This window comes from Schistocerca cancellata, chromosome 5, assembly GCF_023864275.1.
Source record: "Schistocerca cancellata isolate TAMUIC-IGC-003103 chromosome 5, iqSchCanc2.1, whole genome shotgun sequence".
Lineage (NCBI taxonomy): Eukaryota > Metazoa > Arthropoda > Insecta > Orthoptera > Acrididae > Schistocerca > Schistocerca cancellata.
This window is the reverse complement of record NC_064630.1, coordinates 840,192,976-840,217,877: the sequence shown is the minus strand read 5'-3', so window position 1 is coordinate 840,217,877 and position 24,902 is coordinate 840,192,976. Positions and strand designations below refer to the sequence as shown.

The window sequence follows — 24,902 nt, the reverse complement described above, 5'->3', positions numbered from 1 at the left end:
CAGTATTTGCAAAATTGTGTCCTGTCATTTCGGATTCCTGAGGCGAGCTGTTGCCAAGCGATCGATCGATAATGCTTCCCTGTTCACTACTTGTTTCACTGTGTACACCATTATTTGCAACCCGCTCCATTTCCCTATGCGCAATTACCAAATTACTACTTTGAACATTAGTTAATTCATTACACAGTGGCGCTAACACACTGCTTTCGTCTTCACTGTCATTTCTCAGTCTACTTTGGAGCCTAGTATTACGTTTTTCACACGCCATTATTGTCACAATATTTCACACGATAACACAGAAAAGCACAATTTGAAGAGCAAAAATAAGAGAACACATTAACATAGCACTGAAAATATGTAGTTAATTGCAACTGCGAAATACTTGGTGCAAATCTACATGTGTGCCACACCTGTTTTACTGTACAACAATGAAAGACTGCAACTACAAAGGAAATTCTCTCTACAATTACGCGTTAGCAATAAACAAAATCTACACTAATTACACAAACTACAAGAAAAAATGAGAAGATTCCAGTGAGGTATCCTAGGCTAAGGGTCGCCATATGAAACGTCCCCTTTTGAACATTTATACAAGACTGTGCTTAAACTGACACCCAATATTTTTTAGCGCAATGCAATCTGACTTTCAGAAATCCCTACAAAGGAATGGCCCTGACTAACATTAACCTGTACCTTTCACAAATCACTTACCTCACAAAAATCTTCGATACTCAAGCTACTGCAATACAGCGAGCGCCACTACCGCCAACTAAAGAAAAGATTCAAACTACGGAAGGCACTAACTACTAGTAGGCATAGTTAGCAATTGAAAGATGATAATAGAGAACAAACAATGTATTTACCTTAAGAGTTATAATATATATAGTAGTTCATAATATCCAGCATTACAAATTATCAAAACTCCGCCATCTCTCTCCCGACATCCGCCACTGCTGGCGGCTCACCTCCAACTGCGCAATGCTACGCGGTGTTCACATCCAGCTGCCCAACACTACAATGGCAGACAACAATGCAAACTAGCCACAGACTGCACACAGCACAGCCAGTGATTTTCATACAGAGCGTTACGTGGCGTTACCAATAAGAAAACATAAACAGCCTACTTACAACTTCGTACTGGTATTCGCGTTCTTTGTTGTACACATGCTTCGCGACGGCTCAATTTGCTACAAAAAGTCGACCTCATTAACACGTTTATTCTGTCGCGGGCATGGTACGTTGCGCAGCTGCTCAGCGTCCCGAAATTGATTGCACGTTCCATCTCACGTGTTGTCTTTTGGTTACTGTGGCGTCATGAAATTTTTAAGGTGCGGGCGTCGGTTTGTGTCCTTGACAGATCCTTGGGAGGCCTAGGACTTGTGGATTTTGGACGTAAATGTGCGGCGTTGCTTGTAAACCGCACGGCTGCGCTGCAGTTCTCGTCCGATCACCAAAGTTAAGCAACATCGGGGCCGGTTTGTACTAGGATGGGTGACCGCCCTGGAACACCAGGTGCTGTTGGCTCTATGAAAAAAAAAAATAAATAAATACACCGGTTCTCGTCCTATCACCGAAGTTAAGCAACATCGGGCCCGGTTAGTACTTGGGTGGCTGCCCGCTTGGGAACACTGGGTGCCGTTGGCTCTATTAAAAAAAAAAAAATACACCCAGTTCTCGTCCGATCACCGAAGTTAAGCAACATCGGGCCCGGTTAGTACTTGGATGGCTGCCCGCCTAAGAACACCGGGTGCTGTTGGCTCTATTAAAAAAAGAAAAATACACCAGTTCTCGTCCGATCACCGAAGTTAAGCAACATCGGGGCCGGTTTGTACTTGGATGGGTGACCGCCCTGGAACACCAGGTGCTGTTGGCTCTATGAAAAAAAAAAAAAAATACACCGGTTCTCGTCCCATCACCGAAGTTAAGCAACATCGGGCCCGGTTAGTACTTGGATGGCTGCCCGCCTAAGAACACCGGGTGCTGTTGGCTCTATTAAAAAAAGAAAAATACACCAGTTCTCGTCCGATCACAGAAGTTAAGCAACATCGGGGCCGGTTTGTACTTGGATGGGTGACCGCCCTGGAACACCAGGTGCTGTTGGCTCTATGAAAAAAAAAAAATAAATAAATACACCGGTTCTCGTCCGATCACCGAAGTTAAGCAACATTGGGCCTGGTTAGTACTTGGATGGCTGCCCGCCTGGGAACACCGGGTGATATTGGCTCTATTAAAAAAAAAATACACCGGTTCTCGTCCGATCACGAAAGTTAAGCAACATCGGGCCTGGTTAGTACTTGGATGGCTGCCTGCCTGGGAACACCGGGTGCTATAGGCTCTATTAAAGAAAAAATACACCGGTTCTCGTCCGGTCACGAAAGTTAAGCAACATCGGGCCCGTTTAGTACTTGGCTAGCTGCCCGCCTGGGAACACCGGGTGCTGTTGGCTCTATTAAAAAAAAAAAATACACCGGTTCTATCCGATCACTGAAGTTAAGCAACATCGGGCCCGGATAGTACTTGGATGGCTGCCCGCTTGGGAACACTGGGTGCTGATGGGTCTATTAAAAAAAAATTCACCGGTTTTCGTCCGATCACCGAAGTTAAGCAACATCGGGCCGGGTTAGTACTTGGATGGCTCCTGCCTGGGAACACCAAGTGCTGTTGGCTACATTAAAAAAAAAAAAAAAAAAAAAAATACACCGGTTCTCGTCCGATCACCGAAGATAAGCAACATCGGGCCCGGTTAGTACTTGGCTGGCTGCCTGCCTGGGAACACCGGGTGCTGTTGGCTCTATTAAATAAATAATTTTCTATAACTACCTTTAGACTTTGCAAATATTAGTCAGAATATGTTAAATACCAAAAAATTCACATGTTGGGTCTTCAAAGAAAGGGGGTCATCTTATATTCTGAGTTGTCTTATAGTGAGGTAAATACAGACACTTTTTATTATTATATTGATCTGTCTGAAGAAGTTAAGTACCATGCACGAGCTCATACTTGCTTTGAATTCTGCACCTCATGCAGTTGAAAAATTCCTCCTCATTTCCAGCACCTTCATTTGATCAGTTTCTCAAGTAATGAGGAAGCCTTTATTCCACTTTTCTCGCGTGTACTGAACAGTCTGCTGCTTCAGTCCATGAAATCTTCCCTGTGTTGCCCTGAAAGTTTAGCATGTAGAACTTAAAGCATTTAATTTATTCTTCATCTGACATCAGCTACGAAAATTAACTTGTGTGTTATTAGATTTTCTTTTTGTTGCACAGACTTTTGTGGTCTCTGCTTCAGGAATAACCATTAACTTACAATTATATGTGCGAACCAATTGTTAACTGCAGATTCATAGAGTCATGTTTCTCAACCATCACAGATATGATTTTGTATCCATTATTAATCGTTACAATTTACTGTTCTCATAGAATTAAGCAAACTTAATGACAGTAATAATTTATCCTCTTAACTCCCTACAGTGGATCAACAGGAATTGGACATCCAGTTTAAATGTGATGTATGTTCCTAAAAAACAAGGGACACAGCGCATATTCCCATAGCTGGCAGCATGAAGAAAATTGCTGCCTGCTCACGACTAACCTTCCCACATTTGGCCAAGTTGATGCTGCTGCATCCTATCCCACCCTTTTGAAAACTAAGCAAAATTCGCACCTAACTTCTCTGCATACTTCCCAAAAGGTTACCAGAAGTCCACAGTACAGCCAACAGCTAATACTAAGTATCAGAGATACTTCGTTGCACCTGTAAGACTTGGGTTAGTTCACTAAATTCTCTCTAAAGGTGGACAAAATAATTTTTCAATACATATTGCAGGTATGTAACACTATGCATTTAAGGGTTAAAATTGTATTCTATTGTGTATTCCACTCCAGCAGTGTTTTACGTAAATGTATAGTATTTATGCTGTAGAGTGGTGTTTACAAACCCTATTTGATAACCGTGAATGTGCAATCAAGAAAATGTAACAAAAAATTAATATTTAATAAAGTTTAATAAGATAAAGTGGTTAAGGCGTCTGACTAGAAATCAGATTCCCTCTGGGAGCGTAGGTTCGAGTCCTACCGACTGCGTCCGTTTTTTTTCTTTTTTTCTTTAGGAAGGAGGAGCAGAAAATTTCGCGGTTTGCGTGTCGTTTTGGCACCTCGCCACACCTCTCCTCTCACAGCCGTTTATAGCGCCTGTCCTTATGATAAGGGCGAATTCCAAGCGTCAGCTTTCGCGTCAGCCGAGCAAAGTCGGGACATACTACAGGATGGCCTGCTTAGAGCAACGACGGAAAGTAAACGTTAATTTAACAGCACGTGGCTCACATACTCATACGCGAAAATTTGCGCCCGTTGCGGTGGCCGGGAATCGAACCCGGATCAACTGCTTGGAAGGCGTGATAGTAGCTGTAGGCGCTTTACGAGGTAGGAGGGTGCATCCACACGCATCCGGGTAGCACCTCCACGCACGCTGCGTCCTTGGGCAAGACTCGTCGCCGCGGCCGCAACGTTACTCACACGATAGTGATGAGCGGTCGCTATAAGGCAGTGTAGTGGGGCACTCCGCGTGTGTAGCACTTTTTTCGGTCGTATCCGACGGCGCTGGGTGGCAATCCCACTTTCCCTGCAGACAGCTGCTCGGGAATGTGCTCGGCAAGCACGGACGTCATCGGACGTCCGCCCCCAACAAATGCAACTAACAAAATGAGAACAACAACTAAAAAAGTGGTAGGTTGTTCGCCTACCACGCGGGCGGCCCGGGTTCGATTCCCGGCCGATGCATCGTTTTGCTGTTCTCGCTATAATGCCGCCGCGCCGATTGCACGCTTGAGTTGCGTCAGCCTCAGGAATGTGTAGCAGAATTCGCTGTGAGAAGAACCAAACGCGCAGCACGCAAGAGGACGTACTTGGAAGGTCGCGTGCTATTTCTGAACTCTAGCGTCGGCCTGGCCCTACAGGCCGCTGTGTCCAGGTGCCGCAAAGGCGATATACTGTAACCTCAGGCAGTGCTGCTTTCCGTTGAAAAAGCTGCGGCAGCAGTTTAATCTAGCCAGTCGGGAAAGCACGTGTAGCAACACAGCAGATTCTTGAGAAAGCACGAACTGTCTGTCTCTAATATGTGGGACTTACCAAGTTTCCTGGGACGTTTGTTGCAACGTGCCTCGGTAGCGCAGTAGGTAGCGCGTAAGCCTCCTAGTCTTCAGGTCGTGAGTTCGATCCTCACCCGGGGAATTTAATTTGCTGTACATAATGGCTGAATTAACGGCGTTGCTGTTGCTAGGGAACGAACTTAATTGTCGCTTGTTATCCCCAAGGAGTCCACGCCTCAGCGTCAAAATGTTTACTTCCAATTATGGCAAGGTACAACTTTGATCTTTCTCCTCCCCTGTTATGAGTAAAATATGATGCAAACAGCAATGAATAGTCAGGTTCGAGCTGTGCGCCATGCCAGTCTGCACGCACAAATACGCTCGCAAACAGAGAACACCACTGAGTCCGGATTCAGCACGAAATGCGGGAGGAGAGGGAGTAAATCTCACGTTTATTGAGCAAATCCGGTGTGGTCCAGTGGCTAGGATACCTGGCTTTCACCCAGGAGGCCAGGCTTCGATTCCCGGTACCGGAAGAGAAGTTCTTGCGCACACGTCCCTCCATGTTTTGGCCTTCCAACCTTCGTTTGTCGCCCTCCTTCCGGAGCTTCAACCGAACGTAATCGGGGAAAACAGGCACAAGATGCAATTACTGTCAGCACCGGGATAAAGGCAGAAGAGGCACTGGTCCGCTGTTGGGCTGCTACCAGCGTCAGTGGGAAGCCGGTGAAGTCGCCAGTTGCGCCAGAAGCCAGCAATTACCGTAGTACGCCTACACACGCGTTCCAATTATTCACATTGCTTGCAGCCGCTCCACCCACAACGGGCGTGAGCCCGGATAGCTCAGTCGGTAGAGCATTAGGCTTTTAACCTAAGGGTCCAGGGTTCGAGTCCATGTCCGGGCGAAGGTTTTTAACGCTTCCGTAATGGCTCGTCTCGTAGCGCTGGTAGCCCTGCCGTAATCAGTGCACAGAGTTCGTTTCCTGTCAACATTCTGCGCAGACGGGTTGGATTTTTCACGATTCGAGGGAAGCTTCAGATACGAGCAGTCGTGGCCGAGTGGTTACAGACCCAGTTTCTTGTTATAACTGAGTGGTTGAGAGTTTATGTTTTATGATGGATGATACGAATTCTTTAGTGACAGAGATAACGAATAGTGCCTTCTTCAAAAATCTTAAGACGCTGTGGGCATAATGTGGGTTTAATGCAGAGGATGTTGCAAAGCGTGGTGATGAGGTTAAGAAAGAAATTGAGGAGATGATCCAGAATATTATTTCTAGAGAGCAACAGAAGAAACATGAGATGCACGAAAGGCTGAATTCTTTATTGCATGAAGCTGACAAACTAAGTAAGGAACTTGAATTTCATTTTTATCCTGCATTATATGATACGCTGCCTTTATGTGAGGCTCTTACTAAGCTAGAGTGTGAAACAAGAAAACTTCAAGAGAAGAAGTGTGCGCTCATGAAAGAAATATTGGAGATTTCAAAGCAGGAGGCAGAACTGTGTTCAAGTCTTGGAGAAGCTACAGAGATTACGGTAGAGGATGCTCTACCAACAAGTGATGAGATAGCCATTTTCAATCAAAGACTTTGAGTTCTGCAGTGACGAAAGAGTGCTGCTCAACAGGAAAGTGGACTCCCTTCAAGTGTAATTAACAAAACGGAAGCATTCAGAGACATTAACAACACAAAACAACATATTACTCTAGAGACTTCAAAAATGCCAATGAAACCCCCTCGCAGTAACATTGGTACGGCAGTTCGTCTCAGGCGTAACTCACCTGAATTTACTGAATGCCAAGCAAATAAAAAACTTAAGCCTTCTTCTCTTCCTGATATGGACATACTATAAATGAAAACAAAAAAGAACCTTATTTGCTGCTCAGTGAATCTTAAGTTAGTGGAGTTGTATCATTGTCATTTTGTATTGTTTTTAACTGGAGATATTTATTTATGACTGTTCCACATCCCAAAGTGATTTTTATTTTCTATAACTACCTTTAGACTTTGCAAATATTAGTCAGAATATGTTAAATACCAAAAAATTCACATGTTGGGTCTTCAAAGAAAGGGGGTCATCTTATATTCTGAGTTGTCTTATAGTGAGGTAAATACAGACACTTTTTATTATTATATTGATCTGTCTGAAGAAGTTAAGTACCATGCACGAGCTCATACTTGCTTTGAATTCTGCACCTCATGCAGTTGAAAAATTCCTCCTCATTTCCAGCACCTTCATTTGATTAGTTTAAGTAATGAGGAAGCCTTTATTCCACTTTTCTCGCGTGTACTGAACAGTCTGCTGCTTCAGTCCATGAAATCTTCCCTGTGTTGCCCTGAAAGTTTAGCATGTAGAACTTAAAGCATTTAATTTATTCTTCATCTGACATCAGCTACGAAAATTAACTTGTGTGTTATTAGATTTTCTTTTTGTTGCACAGACTTTTGTGGTCTCTGCTTCAGGAATAACCATTACTTACAATTATATGTGCGAACCAACTGTTAACTGCAGATTCATAGAGTCATGTTTCTCAACCATCACAGATATGATTTTGTATCCATTATTAATCGCTACAATTTACTGTTCTCATAGAATTAAGCAAACTTAATGACAGTAATAATTTATCCTCTTAACTCCCTACAGTGGATCAACAGGAATTGGACATCCAGTTTAAATGTGATGTATGTTCCTAAAAAACAAGGGACACAGCGCATATTCCCATAGCTGGCAGCATGAAGGAAATTGCTGCCTGCTCACGACTAACCTTCCCACATTTGGCCAAGTTGATGCTGCTGCATCCTATCCCACCCTTTTGAAAACTAAGCAAAATTCGCACCTAACTTCTCTGCATACTTCCCAAAAGGTTACCAGAAGTCCGCAGTACAGCCAACAGCTAATACTAAGTATCAGAGATACTTCGTTGCACCTGTAAGACTTGGGTAAGTTCACTAAATTCTCTCTAAAGGTGGACAAAATAATTTTTCAATCCATATTGCAGGTATGTAACACTATGCATTTAAGGGTTAAAATTGTATTCTATTGTGTATTCCACTCCAGCAGTGTTTTACGTAAATGTATAGTATTTATGCTGTAGAGTGGTGTTTACAAACCCTACTTGATAACACCCCCCATGAACCATGGACCTTGCCGCTGGTGGGGAGGCTTGCGTGCCTCAGCGATACAGATGGCCGTACCGTAGGTGCAACCACAACGGAGGGGTATCTGTTGAGAGGCCAGACAAACATGTGGTTCCTGAAGAGGGGCAGCAGCCTTTTCAGTAGTTGCAGAGGCAACAGTCTGGATGATTGACTGATCTGGCCTTGTAACATTAACCAAAACGGCCTTGCTGTGCTGGTACTGCGAACGGCTGAAAGCAAGGGGAAACTACAGCCGTAATTTTTCCCGAGGACATGCAGCTCTACTGTATGATTAAATGATGATGGCGTCCTCTTGGGTAAAATATTCCGGAGGTAAAATAGTCCCCCATTCGGATCTCCGGGCGGGGACTACTCAGGAGGACGTCGTTATCAGGAGAAAGAAAACTGGCGTTCTACGGATCGGAGCGTGGAATGTCAGATCCCTTAATCGGGCAGGTAGGTTAGAAAATTTAAAAAGGGAAATGGATAGGTTAAAGTTAGATATAGTGGGAATTAGTGAAGTTCGGTGGCAGGAGGAACAAGACTTTTGGTCAGATGATTACAGGGTTATAAATACAAAATCAAATAGGGGTAATGCAGGAGTAGGTTTAATAATGAATAAAAAAATAGGAGTGCGGGTTAGCTACTACAAACAGCATAGTGAACGCATTATTGTCGCCAAGATAGACACAAAGCCCATGCCTACTACAGTAGTACAAGTTTATATGCCAACTACCTCTGCAGATGATGAAGAAATAGATGAAATGTATGACGAGATAAAAGAAATTATTCAGGTAGTGAAAGGAGACGAAAATTTAAGTCATGGGTGACTGGAATTCGTCAGTAGGAAAAGGGAGAGAAGGAAACATAGTAGGTGAATATGGATTGGGGGGAAGGAATGAAAGAGGAAGCCGCCTTGTAGAATTTTGCACAGAGCATAACTTAATCATAGCCAACACTTGGTTCAAGAATCATAAAAGAAGGTTGTATACCTGGAAGAATCCTGGAGATACTAGTAGGTATCAGATAGATTATATAATGGTAAGACAGAGATTTAGGAACCAGGTTTTAAATTGTAAGACATTTCCTGGGGCAGATGTGGATTCTGACCACAATCTATTGGTTATGAACTGCAGATTGAAACTGAAGAAACTGCAAAAAGGTGGGAATTTAAGGAGATAGGACCTGGATAAACTGAAAGAACCAGAGGTTGTAGAGAGTTTCAGGGAGAGCATAAGGGAACAATTGACAGGAATGGGGGAAAGAAATACAGTAGAAGAAGAATGGGTAGCTCTGAGGGATGAAGTAGTGAAGGCAGCAGAGGATCAAGTAGGTAAAAAGACGAGGGCTAATAGAAATCCTTGGGTAACAGAAGAAATATTGAATTTAATTGATGAAAGGAGAAAATACAAAAATGCAGTAAATGAAGCAGGCAAAAAGGAATACAGACGTCTCAAAAATGATATCGACAGGAAGTGCAAAATGGCTAAGCAGGGATGGCTAGAGGACAAATGTAAGGATGTAGAGGCTTGTCTCACTAGGGGTAAGATAGATACTGCCTACAGGAAAATTAAAGAGACCTTTGGAGAGAAGAGAACCACTTGTATGAATATCAAGAGCTCAGATGGCAACCCAGTTCTAAGCAAAGAAGGGAAGGCAGAAAGGTGGAAGGAGTATATAGATGGTTTATACAAGGGCGATGTACTTGAGGACAATATTATGGAAATGGAAGAGGATGTAGATGAAGATAAAATGGGAGATAAGATACTGCGTGAAAAGTTTGACAGAGCACTGAAAGACCTGAGTCGAAACAAGGCCCCGGGAGTAGACAACATTCCATTTGAACTATTGATGGCCTCGGGAGAGCCAGTCATGACAAAACTCTACCATCTGGTGAGCAAGATGTATGAGACAGGCGAAATACCCTCAGACTTCAAGAAGAATATAATAATTCCAATCCCAAAGAAAGCAGGTGTTGACAGATGTGAAAATTACCGAACTATCAGTTTAATAAGTCACAGCTGCAAAATACTAACGCGAATTCTTTACAGACGAATGGAAAAGCTGGTAGAAGCCGACCTCGGGGAAGATCAGTTTGGATGTTGGAACACGTGAGGCAATACTGACCTTACGACTTATCTTAGAAGAAAGATTAAGAAAAGGCAAACCTACGTTTCTAGCATTTGTAGACTTAGAGAAAGCTTTTGACAATGTTAACTGGAATACTCTCTTTCAAATTCTGAAGGTGGCAGGGGTAAAATACAGGGAGCGAAAGGCTATTTACAGTTTGTACAGAAACCAGATGGCAGTTATAAGAGTCGAGGGGCATGAAAGGGAAGCTGTGGTTGGGAAAGGAGTAAGACAGGGTTGTCCATCCCTCACAATGACGAATAAACACAGAAATTGCGTCGCTATGAAATACTATAGGTTCTATGCCTTCTCTTTCTAAATCGAGGAACATTTCTATGGCAACGAGAGGATCTTCTATTGGGAGGCGAGTATCACCTCTCACATGCAATATTCCTTCTTTATTGCAAACCTCGATCCCTCACAATGACGAATTAACACAGAAATTGCGTCGCTATAAAATACTATAGGTTCTATGCCTTTTCTTCCTATATCCAGGAACGTTTCTATGGCAACGGCAGGATCTTCTATTGGGAGGGGAGTATCTTTTTTCGGGTGCACTATTCCTTCTTTATTGCATCCGTTGATCCTCACATTTACGAATTAACACAGAAATTGCGTCGCTATGAAGTACTATTGGTTCTCTGCCTTCTCTTTCTAAATCGAGGAACGTTTCTATGGCAACGACAGGATCTTATATTGGGAGGCGAGTATCTCCCTTCCGATGCGCTATTATTTCCTTATTTTATCCGACGATCCCTCACAATGACGAATTTACACAGAAATTGCGTCGCTATGAAATACTATAGGTTCTATTCCTTCTCTTTATAAATCGAGGAACGTTTCTATGCAAACGACAAGATCTACTATTGGGAGGCGAGTATCTCTTTTCGGATGCACTATTCCTTCTTTATTGCATCCGTCGATCCATCACAATGACGAATTAACACAGAAATTGCGTCGCTATCACATACTATAGGTTTTATGCCTTCTCTTTCTAAAACGATTAACCATTCTATGGCAACGACAGGATCTTCTATTGGGAGGCGAGTATCTCCTTTCGGATGCACTATTCCTTCTTTATTGCATCCGTCGGTCACTCACAAGGACGAATTAACACAGAAATTGTGTCGCTATAAAATACTATAGGTTCTATGCCTTCTCTTTCTAAATCGAGGAACGTTTCTATGCCAACGACAGGATCTTCTATTGGGAGGCGAGTATCTCTTTTCGGATGCACTATTCCTTCTTTATTGCATTCGTCCATCCCTCACAATGACGAATTAACACAGCAATTGCGTCTCTATGAAATACTATAGGTTCTATGAGTTCTCTTCCTAAATCGAGGAAGGTTTCTATGGCAACGACAGGATCTTATATTGGGAGGCGAGTATCTCATTTCGGATGTACAATTCCCACTTTATTGCCTCCGTCGATCCCTCACAATGAGGAGTTAACACAGAAATTGCGTCGCTATGAAATACTATAGGCTCTATGCCTTCTCTTTCTAAATCGAGGAACGTTTCTATGCCAACGACAGGATCTTATTTTGGGAGGCGAGTATCTGTTTTCGGATGCACTATTCCTTCTTTATTGCATCCGTCGATCCCTCACAATGACGAATTAAAACAGAAATTGCGTCGCTATCACATACTACAGGTTTTATGCCTTCTCTTTCAAAAACGATTAACCATTCTATGGCAACGACAGGATCTTATATTGGGAGGCGAGTATCTCCTTTCGGATGCACTATTCCTTCTTTATTGCATCAGTCAATCCCTCACAATGACGAATTAACACAGCAATTGCGTCGCTATGAAATACTATAGGTTCTATGCCTTCTCTTCCTAAGTCGAGGAACGTTTCTATGGCAACGACAGGATCTTATATTGGGAGGCGGCTCGCTCTTTTCGGATGTACAATTCCTACTTTATTGCATCCGTCGATCCCTCACAATGACGAATTAACACAGAAATTGCGTCGCTACGAAATACTATAAGTTCTATGCCTTCTCTTTCTAAATCGAGGAAAGTTTATATGCCAACGACAAGATCTTATATTGGGCGGCGAGTATCTCTTTTCGAATGCACTATTCCTTCTTTATTTCATCCGTCGATCCCTCACAATGACGAATTAACACAGAAATTGCGTCGCTATGAAATACTATAGGTTTTATGCCTTCTCTTTCTAAATCGACGAACGTTTCTATGGCAACGACAGTATCTTATATTGGGAGGCGAGTATTTCTTTTCGGATGCACTATTCGTTCTTTATTGCATCCGTCCATCCCTCACAATGAAGAATTAACACAGAAATTGCGTCGCTATGAAATACTACAGGTTCTATGCCTTCCCTTTTTAAATCGAGGAACGTTTCTATGCCAACGACAGGATCTTCTATTGGGAGGCTAGTATCTGCTTTCAGATGCAATATTCCTTCTTTTTTACATCCGCCGATCCGTCACAATGACGAATTAACACAGAAATTGCGTCGCTATGAAATACTACAGGTTCTATGCCTTCTCTTTCTAAATAGAAGAACGTTTCAATGGCAACGAAAGGATCTTCTATTGGGAGGCGAGTACCTCTTTTAGGATGCACTATTCCTTCTTTATTGCATTCGTCCATCCCTCACAATGACGAATTAACACAGCAATTGCGTCTCTATGAAATACTATATTTTCTATGCCTTCTCTTCCTAAATCGAGGAACGTTTCTATGGCAGCGACAGGATCTTATATTGGGAGGCGAGTATCTCATCGGATGTACAATTCCTACTTTATTGCCTCCGTCGATCCCTCACAATGAGGAATTAACACAGAAATTGCGTCGTTATGAAATACTATAGGTTCTATACCTTCTCTTTCTAAATCGAGGATCGTTTCTATGCCAACGACAGGATCTTATTTTGGGAGGCGAGTATCTCTTTTCGGATGTACTATTCCTTCTTTATTGCATCCGTCGATCCCTCACAATGACGAATTAACACAGCAATTGCGTCGCTATGAAATACTTTAGGTTCTACGCCTTCTCTTTCTAAATCGAGTAACGTCTCTATGGCAACGAGAGGATCTTCTATTGGGAGGCGAGTACCTCCTTTCGGATGCACTATTCCTTCTTTATTTCATCCGTCGATCCCTCACAATGTCGAATTAACACAGAAATTGCGTCGCTATGAAATAATATTGACTCTATGCCTTCTCTCTCTAAATCGAGAAACGTTTCGATTGCAACGACAGGATCTTCTATTGGGAGGCGAGTATCTCCTTTCGGATGCACTATTCCTTCTTTATTGCATCCGTCGATCACTCACAATGACGAATTAAGACAGAAATTGTGTCGCTATAAAATACTATAGGTTCTATGCCTTCTCATTATAAATCGAGGAACGTTTCTATGCCAACGACAGGATCTTCTATTGGGAGGGGAGTATCTCTTTTCGGATGCACTATTCCTTCTTTATTGCATTCGTCCATCCCTCACAATGACGAATTAACACAGCAATTGCGTCTCTATGAAATATAATAGGTTCTATGCCTTCTCTTCCTAAATCGAGGAACGTTTCTATGGCAACGACAGGATGTTATATTGGGAGGCGAGTATCTCATTTCGGATGTACAATTCCTACTTTATTGCCTCCGTCGGTCCCTCACAATGAGGAATTAACACAGAAATTGCGTCGCTATGAAATACTATAGGTTCTATGCCTTCTCTTTTCAAATCGAGGAACGTTTCTATGCCAACGACAGGATCTTATTTTGGGAGGCGAGTATCTCTTTTCGGATGCACTATTCCTTCTTTATTGCATCCGTCGATCCCTCACAATGACGAATTAACACAGAAATTGCGTCGCTATCACATACTACAGGTTTTATGCCTTCTCTTTCAAAAACGATTAACCATTCTATGGCAACGACAGGATCTTATATTGGGAGGCGAGTATCTCGTTTCGGATGCACTATTCCTTCTTTATTGCATCCATCGATCCCACACAATGACGAATTAACACAGCAATTGCGTCGCTATGAAATACTATAGGTTCTATTCCATCTCTTCCAAAGTCGAGGAACGTTCCTATGGCAACGACAGGATCTTATATTGGGAGGCGAGTATCTCTTTTCGGATGTACTATTCCTACTTTATTGCATCCGTCTATCCCTCACAATGGCGAATTAACACAGAAATTGCGTCGCTATGAAATGCTATAAGTTCTATGCCTTCTCTTTCTAAATCGAAGAACGTTTCTATGCCAACGACAGGATCTTATATTGGGCGGCGAATATCTCTTTTCGAATGCACTATTCCTTCTTTATTTCATCCGCCGATCCCTCACAATGACGAATTAACACAGAAGTTGCGTAGCTATGAAATACTATAGGTTCTATGCCTTCTCTGTCTAAATCGACTAATGTTTCAATGGCAACGACAGTATCTTAAATTGGGAGGTGCGTATTTCTTTTCGGATGCACTATTCGTTCTTTATTGCATCTGTCGATCCCTCACAATGAAGAATTAACACAGAAATTGCGTCGCTATGAAATACTACAGGTTCTATGCCTTCTCTTTCTAAATCGAGGAACGTTTCTATGGCAACGACAGGATCTTCTATTGGGAGGCTAGTATCTGCCTTCGGATGCACAATTCCTTCTTTATTGCATCCGTCGATCCCTCACAATGACGAATTAACACAGAAATTGCGTCGCTATGAAATACTATGGTTTCTATGCCTTCTCTTTCTAAATAGAAGAACGTTTCAATGGCAACGACAGGATCTTCTATTCGGAGGCGAGTACCTCTTTTAGGATGCACTATTCCTTTTTTATTGCATTCGTCCATCCCTCACAATGACGAATTAACACAGCAATTGCGTCTCTATGAAATACTATAGGTTCTATGCCTTCTCTTCCTAAATCGAGGAACGTTTCTATGGCAGCGACAGGATCTTATATTGGGAGGCGAGAATCTCATTTCGGATGTACAATTCCTACTTTATTGCCTCCGTCGATCCCTCACAATGAGGAATTAACACAGAAATTGCGTCGTTATGAAATACTATAGGTTCTATGCCTTCTCTTTGTAAATCGAGGAACGTTTCTATGCCAACGACAGGATCTTATTTTTGGAGGCGAGTATCTCTTTTCGGATGCACTATTCCTTCTTTATTGCATCCGTCGATCCCTCACAATGACGAATTAACACAGAAATTGCGTCGCTATCACATACTACAGGTTTTATGCCTTCTCTTTCAAAAACGATTAACCATTCTATGACAACGACAGGATCTTATATTGGGAGGCGAGTATCTCCTTTCGGATGCACTATTCCTTCTTTATTGCATCCGTCGATCCCTCACAATGACGAATTAACACAGCAATTGCGTCGCTATCAAATACTATAGGTTCTATGCCTTCTCTTTCTTAATCGATTAACGTTTCTGTGGCAACGACACGATCTTATATTGGGAGGCGGGTATCTCTTTTTGGATGCGCTATTCCTTCTTTATAGTATCCGTCCATCTCTCACAATGACGAATTAACACAGAAATTGCGTCGCTATAAAATACTATAGGTACTATGCCTTGTCTTTCTAAATCAAGGAACGTTTCTATGGCAACGGCAGGAACTTCTATTTGGAGGCGAGTATCACCTTTCGGATGCACTATTCCTTCTTTATTGCATCCGTCGATCCATCACAATAACGAATTAACACAGAAATTGCGTCGCTATGAAGTACTATAGGTTCTATGCCTTCTCTTTCAAAATCGAGGAACGTTTCTATGGCAACGATTGGATCTTCTATTGGGAGGCGAGTATCTGCTTTCGGATGCAGTATTCCTTCTTTATTACATCCGTCGATCCATCACAATGACGAATAAACACAGAAATTGCGTCGCTATGAAATACTATAGGTTCTATGCCTTCTCTTTCTTAATCGATTAACGTTTCAGTGGCAAGGACACGATCTTATATTGGGAGGCGGGTATCTCTTTTTGGATGCGCTATTCCTTCTTTATAGCATCCGTCGATCCCTCATAATGACGAATACACACAGAAATTGCGTCGCTATAAAATACTATAGGTTCTATTCCTTCTCTTTCTAAATCGAGGAACGTTTCTATGCAAACGACAGGATCTTATATTCAGAGGCGAGTATCTCCTTTCATATGCAAAACTCCTTCTTTATTGCATCCGTCGAACCCTCACAATGACGAATTAACACAGCAATTGCGTCACTATGAAATACTATGCGTTCTATGCCTTCTCTTTCTAAATCGAGGAACGTTTCTATGGCAACGAAAGGATCTTCTATTGGGAGGCGAGTATCTCCTTTCGGATGCACTATTCCTTTTTTATTGCATCCGTCGATCACTCACAATGACGAATTAACACAGAAATTGTGTCGCAATGAAATACTATTGGTTCTATGCCTTCTCTTTCTAAATCGAGGAACGTTTCTATGGCAACGACAGGATCTTATATTGGGAGGCGAGTATCTCTTTTCGGATGTACTATTCCTTCTTTATTGCATCCGTCGATCCCTCACAATGAAGAATTAACACAGAAATTGCGTCGCTATGAAATACTATAGGTTCTCTGCCTTCTCTTTCTTAATCGATTAACGTTTCAGTGGCAACGACACGATCTTATATTGGGAGGCGGGTATCTCTTTTTGAGTGCGCTATTCCTTCTTTATAGCATTCGTCGATCCCTCATAATGACGAATTAACACAGAAATTGCGTCGCTATGAAATACTATTGGTTCTATTCCTTCTCTTTCTAAATCGAGGAACGTTTCTATGCAAACGGCAGGATCTTATATTCAGAGGCGAGTATCTCCTTTCGGATGCATAATTCCTTCTTTATTGCATCCGTCGATCCCTCACAATGACGAATTAACACAGCAATTGCGTCGCTATGAAATACTATACGTTCTATGCCTTCTCTTTCTAAATCGAGGAACGTTTCTATGGCAACGAAAGGATCTTCTATTGGGAGGCGAGTATCTCCTTTCGGATGCACTATTCCTTTTTTATTGCATCCGTCGATCACTCACAATGACGAATTAACACAGAAATTGTGTCTCAATGAAATACTATTGGTTCTATGCCTTCTCTTTCTAAATCGAGGAATGTTTCTATGGCAACGACAGGATCTTATATTGAGAGGCGAGTATCTCTTTTCGGATGTACTATTCCTTCTTTACTACATCCGTCGATCCCTCACAATGAAGAATTAACACAGAAATTGCGTCGCTATGAAATACTATAGGTTCTATGCCATGTCTTTCTAAATCGAGGAACGTTTCTATGGCAACGGCAGGATCTTCTATTGGGAGGCGGGTATCTCTTTGTGGATGCGCTATTCCTTCTTTATAGCATCCGTCGATCCCTCATAATGACGAATTAACACAGAAATTGCGACGCTATAAAATACTATAGGTTCTATGCCATGTCTTTCTAAATCGAGGAACGTTTCTATGGCAACGGCAGGATCTTCTATTGGGAGGCGAGTATCTCTTTTCGGGTGCACTATTCCTTCTTTATTGCACCCGTCGATCCTCACAATTACGAATTAACACAGAAATTGCGTCGCTATGAAGTACTATAGGTTCTCTGCCTTCTATTTCTAAATCGAGGAACGTTTCTATGGCAACGACAGGATCTTCTATTGGGAGGCGAGTATCTCTTTTCGGATACACTATTCCCCCTTTATTGCATCCGTCGATCCCTCAAAATGACGATTTAACACAGAAATTGCGTCGCTATGAAATACTATAGGTTCTATGCCTTCTCTTTCTAAATCGAGGAACGTATCTATGCAAACGACAGGATCTTATATTGGGTGGCGAGTATCTCCTTTCGGATGCACTATTCCTTCTTTATTGCATCCGTCGATCCCTCACAATGACGAATTAACACAGAAATTGCGACGCTATGAAAAACGATAGGTTCTATTCCTTCTCTTTCTAAATCGAGGAACGTTTCTATGCAAACGACAGGATCTTATATTCAGAGGCGAGTATCTCCTTTCGGATGCACTATTCCTGCTTTATTGCATCCGTCGATCACTCACAATGACGAATTAACACAGAAATTGTGTCGCTATGAAATACTATTGGTTCTAAGCCTTCTCTTTCTAAATCGAGGATCGTTTCTATGCCAACGACAGGGTCTTATATTGGGAGGCGAGTTTCTCTTTTCGGATGCACTATTCCTTTTTTATTGCCTCCGACGATCCCTCACAATGAGGAATTAACACAGAAATTGCGTCGCTATCACATACTATGGGTTTTATGCCTTCTCTTTCAAAAACGATTAACCATTCTATGGCAACGACAGGATCTTATATTGGGAGGCGAGTATCTCCTTTCGGATGCACTATTCCTTCTCTATTGCATCCGTCGATCCCTCACAATGACGAATTAACGCATTAATTGCGTCGCTATGAAATACTATAGGTTCTATGCCTTCTCCTCCTAAATCGAGGAACGTATCTATGGCAACGACAGGATCTTATATTGGGAGGCGAGTATCTCTTTTCTACTTTATTGCATTCGTCGATCCCTCACAATGACGAATTAACACAGAAATTGCGTCGCTATGAAGTACTATAGGTTCTCTGCCTTCTATTTCTAAATCGAGGAACGTTTCTATGGCAACGACAGGATCTTCTATTGGGAGGCGAGTATCTCTTTTCGGATACACTATTCCTCCTTTATTGCATCCGTCGATCCCTCACAATGACGATTTAACACAGAAATTGCGTCGCTATGAAATACTATAGGTTCTATGACTTCTCTTTCTAAATCGAGGAACGTATCTATGCAATCGACAGGATCTTATATTGGGTGGCGAGTATCTCCTTTCGGATGCACTATTCCTTCTTTATTGCATCCGTCGATCACTCACAATGACGAATTAACACAGAAATTGCGACGCTATGAAAAACGATAGGTTCTATTCCTTCTCTTTCTAAATCGAGGAACGTTTCTATGCAAACGACAGGATCTTATATTCGGAGGCGAGTATCTCCTTTCGGATGCACTATTCCTTTTTTATTGCATCCGTCGATCCCTCATAATGACGAATTAACACAGAAATTGCGACGCTATAAAATACTATAGGTTCTATGCCATGTCTTTCTAAATCGAGGAACGTTTCTATGGCAACGGCAGGATCTTCTATTGGGAGGCGAGTATCTCTTTTCGGGTGCACTATTCCTTCTTTATTGCACCCGTCGATCCTCACAATTACGAATTAACACAGAAATTGCGTCGCTATGAAGTACTATAGGTTCTCTGCCTTCTATTTCTAAATCGAGGAACGTTTCTATGGCAACGACAGGATCTTCTATTGGGAGGCGAGTATCTCTTTTCGGATACACTATTCCCCCTTTATTGCATCCGTCGATCCCTCAAAATGACGATTTAACACAGAAATTGCGTCGCTATGAAATACTATAGGTTCTATGCCTTCTCTTTCTAAATCGAGGAACGTATCTATGCAAACGACAGGATCTTATATTGGGTGGCGAGTATCTCCTTTCGGATGCACTATTCCTTCTTTATTGCATCCGTCGATCCCTCACAATGACGAATTAACACAGAAATTGCGACGCTATGAAAAACGATAGGTTCTATTCCTTCTATTTCTAAATCGAGGAACGTTTCTATGCAAACGACAGGATCTTATATTCAGAGGCGAGTATCTCCTTTCGGATGCACTATTCCTTTTTTATTGCATCCGTCGATCACTCACAATGACGAATTAACACAGAAATTGTGTCGCTATGAAAAACGATAGGTTCTATTCCTTCTATTTCTAAATCGAGGATCGTTTCTATGCCAACGACAGGATCTTATATTCAGAGGCGAGTATCTCCTTTCGGATGCACTATTCCTGTTTTATTGCATCCGTCGATCACTCACAATGACGAATTAACACAGAAATTGTGTCGCTATGAAATACTATTGGTTCTAAGCCTTCTCTTTCTAAATCGAGGATCGTTTCTATGCCAACGACAGGGTCTTATATTGGGAGGCGAGTTTCTCTTTTCGGATGCACTATTCCTTTTTTATTGCCTCCGACGATCCCTCGCAATGAGGAATTAACACAGAAATTGCGTCGCTATCACATACTATGGGTTTTATGCCTTCTCTTTCAAAAACGATTAACCATTCTATGGCAACGACAGGATCTTATATTGGGAGGCGAGTATCTCCTTTCGGATGCACTATTCCTTCTCTATTGCATCCGTCGATCCCTCACAATGACGAATTAACGCATTAATTGCGTCGCTATGAAATACTATAGGTTCTATGCCTTCTCCTCCTAAATCGAGGAACGTATCTATGGCAACGACAGGATCTTATATTGGGAGGCGAGTATCTCTTTTCTACTTTATTGCATTCGTCGATCCCTCACAATGACGAATTAACACAGAAATTGCGTCGCTATGAAGTACTATAGGTTCTCTGCCTTCTATTTCTAAATCGAGGAACGTTTCTATGGCAACGACAGGATCTTCTATTGGGAGGCGAGTATCTCTTTTCGGATACACTATTCCTCCTTTATTGCATCCGTCGATCCCTCACAATGACGATTTAACACAGAAATTGCGTCGCTATGAAATACTATAGGTTCTATGACTTCTCTTTCTAAATCGAGGAACGTATCTATGCAATCGACAGGATCTTATATTGGGTGGCGAGTATCTCCTTTCGGATGCACTATTCCTTCTTTATTGCATCCGTCGATCACTCACAATGACGAATTAACACAGAAATTGCGACGCTATGAAAAACGATAGGTTCTATTCCTTCTCTTTCTAAATCGAGGAACGTTTCTATGCAAACGACAGGATCTTATATTCGGAGGCGAGTATCTCCTTTCGGATGCACTATTCCTTTTTTATTGCATCCGTCGATCACTCACAATCACGAATTAACACAGAAATTGTGTCGCTATGAAATACTATAGGTTCTATGCCTTCTCTTTCTAAATCGAGGAACGTTCAAATGCCAACGACAGGATCTTATTTTGGGAGGCGAGTATCTCTTTTCGGATGCACTATTCCTTCTTTATTGCATCCGTCGATCCCTCACAATGACGAATTAACACAGAAATTGCGTCGCTATCACATACTACAGGTTTTATGCCTTCTCTTTCAAAAACGATTAACCATTCTATGGCAACGACAGGATCTTATATTGGGAGGCGAGTATCTCCTTTCGGATGCACTATTCCTTCTCTATTGCATCCGTCGATCCCTCACAATGACGAATTAACGCATTAATTGCGTCGCTATGAAATACTATAGGTTCTATGCCTTCTCCTCCTAAATCGAGGAACGTATCTACGGCACCGACAGGATCTTATATTGGGAGGCGAGTATCTCTTTTCTACTTTATTGCATTCGTCGATCCCTCACAATGACGAATTAACACAGAAATTGCGTCGCTATGAAATACTATAGGTTATATGCCTTCTCTTTCTAAATCGAGGAACGTTTCTATGCCAACGACAGGATCTTGTATTGGGAGGCGAGTATCTCTTTTCGGATGCACTATTCCTTCTTTATTTCATCCGTCGATCCCTCACAATGACGAATAAACACAAAAATTGCGTCGTTATGAAACACAATAGGTTCTATGCCTTCTCTTTCTAAATCGAGGAACGTTTCTATGGCAACGAGAGGATCTTATATTGGGAGGCGAGTATCTCATGTCGGATGCACTATTCCTTCTTTATTGCATTCGTCCATCCCTCACAATGACGTAAAAACACAGAAATTGCGTCGCTATGAAATACAATAGGTTCTATGCCTTCTCTTTGTAAATCGAGGAACGTTTCTATGGCAACGACAGGATCTTCTATTGGGAGGCGAGTATCAGCTTTCGGATGCACTATTCCTTCTTTATTGCATCCGTCGATCTCTCACAATGACGAATTAACACAGAAATTGCGTCGCTGTAAAATACTATAGGTTCTATGCCTTCTCTTTCTATATCGAGGAACGTTTCTATGGCAACGGCAGGATCTTCTATTGGGAGGGGAGTATCTCTTTTCGGGTGCACTATTCCTTCTTTATTGCATCCGTCGATCCTCACCATTACGAATTAATACAGAAATTGCGTCGCTATGAATTACTATTGGTTCTATGCCTTCTCTTTCAAAATCGAGGAACGTTTCTATGGCAACGACTGGATCTTCTATTGGGAGGCGAGTATCTGCTTTCGGATGCAGTATTCCTTCATTATTACATCCGTCGATCCATCACAATGACGAATTAACACAGAAATTGCGTCGCTATGAAATACTATAGGTATTTCTAAATCGAAGAACGTTTCAATGGCAACGACAGGATCTTCTATTGGGAGGCGAGTATCTCTTTTAGGATGCACTATTCCTTTTTTATTGCATCCGTCGATCACTCACAATCACGAATTAACACAGAAATTGTGTCGCTATGAAATACTATAGGTTCTATGCCTTCTCTTTCTAAATCGAGGAACGTTCAAATGCCAACGACAGGATCTTATTTTGGGAGGCGAGTATCTCTTTTCGGATGCACTATTCCTTCTTTATTGCATCCGTCGATCCCTCACAATGACGAATTAACACAGAAATTGCGTCGCTATCACATACTACAGGTTTTATGCCTTCTCTTTCAAAAACGATTAACCATTCTATGGCAACGACAGGATCTTATATTGGGAGGCGAGTATCTCCTTTCGGATGCACTATTCCTTCTCTATTTCATCCGTCGATCCCTCACAATGACGAATTAACGCATTAATTGCGTCGCTATGAAATACTATAGGTTCTATGCCTTCTCCTCCTAAATCGAGGAACGTATCTACGGCACCGACAGGATCTTATATTGGGAGGCGAGTATCTCTTTTCTACTTTATTGCATTCGTCGATCCCTCACAATGACGAATTAACACAGAAATTGCGTCGCTATGAAATACTATAGGTTCTATGCCTTCTCTTTCTAAATCGAGGAACGTTTCTATGCCAACGACAGGATCTTGTATTGGGAGGCGAGTATCTCTTTTCGGATGCACTATTCCTTCTTTATTTCATCCGTCGATCCCTCACAATGACGAATAAACACAAAAATTGCGTCGTTATGAAACACAATAGGTTCTATGCCTTCTCTTTCTAAATCGAGGAACGTTTCTATGGCAACGAGAGGATCTTATATTGGGAGGCGAGTATCTCATGTCGGATGCACTATTCCTTCTTTATTGCATTCGTCCATCCCTCACAATGACGTAAAAACACAGAAATTGCGTCGCTATGAAATACAATAGGTTCTATGCCTTCTCTTTCTAAATCGAGGAACGTTTCTATGGATATGACAGGATCTTCTATTGGGAGGCGAGTATCTGCTTTCGGATGGACTATTCCTTCTTTATTGCATCCGTCGATCCCTCACAATGACGAATTAACACAGAAATTGCGTCGCTATGAAATACTATAGGTTCTATGCCTTCTCTTTCTAAATAGAAGAACGTTTCAATGGCAACGACAGGATCTTCTATTGGGTGGCGAGTATCTCTTTTAGGATGCACTATTCGTTCTTTATTGCATTCGTCCATTCCTCACAATGACGAATAAACACAAAAATTGCGTCGCTATGAAATACTATAGGTTCTATGCCTTCACTTTCTAAATCGAGGAACGTTTCTATGGCAACGACAGGATCTTCTATTAGGAGGCGAGTATCACCTTTCGGATGCACTATTACATCTTTATTGCATCCGTCGATCCCTGACAATGAGGAATTAACACAGAAATTGCGTCGCTATCAAATACTATAGGTTCTATGCCTTCTCTTTCCTAATCGATTAACGTTTCAGTGCCAACGACACGATCTTATATTGGGAGGCGGGTATCTCTTTTCGGATACACTATTCCTCCTTTATTGCATCCGTCGATCCCTCACAATGACGATTTAACACAGAAATTGCGTCGCTATGAAATACTATAGGCTCTATGACTTCTCTTTCTAAATCGAGGAACGTTTCTATGCAATCGACAGGATCTTATATTGGGTGGAGAGTATCTCCTTTCGGATGCACTATTCCTTCTTTATAGCTTTCGTCGATCCCTCACAATGACGAATTAACACAGAAATTGCGACGCTATGAAAAACGATAGGTTCTATTCCTTCTCTTTCTAAATCGAGGAACGTTTCTATGCAAACGACAGGATCTTATATTCAGAGGCGAGTATCTCCTTTCGGATGCACTACTCCTTTTTTATTGCATCCGTCGATCACTCACAATGACGAATTAACACAGAAATTGTGTCGCTATAAAATACTATTGGTTCTATGCCTTCACTTTTTAAATCGAGGATCGTTTCTATGCCTACGACAGGGTCTTATATTGGGAGGCGAGTATCTCTTCTCGGATGCACTATTCCTCCTTTATTGCATCCGTCGATCCCTCACAATGACGATTCAACACAGAAATTGCGTCGCTATGAAATACTATAGGTTCTATGACTTCTCTTTCTAAATCGAGGAACGTTTCTATGCA

The 24,902-nt window shown here is 41.9% G+C and overlaps 2 non-coding genes across 2 annotated transcripts; both read left to right on the top strand.

Annotated features, from left to right (window-relative positions):
• Nucleotides 1-5,550: 5,550 nt before the first annotated feature.
• Nucleotides 5,551-5,622, top strand: Trnae-uuc (transfer RNA glutamic acid (anticodon UUC)). The gene has a single exon. It is a non-coding gene; the product is annotated as a tRNA-Glu (tRNA).
• A 296-nt stretch (nucleotides 5,623-5,918) lies between these two features.
• Trnak-uuu (transfer RNA lysine (anticodon UUU)) lies at nucleotides 5,919-5,991 on the top strand. Its single transcript has one exon. It is a non-coding gene; the product is annotated as a tRNA-Lys (tRNA).
• The last annotated feature ends 18,911 nt before the right edge of the window (nucleotides 5,992-24,902 follow it).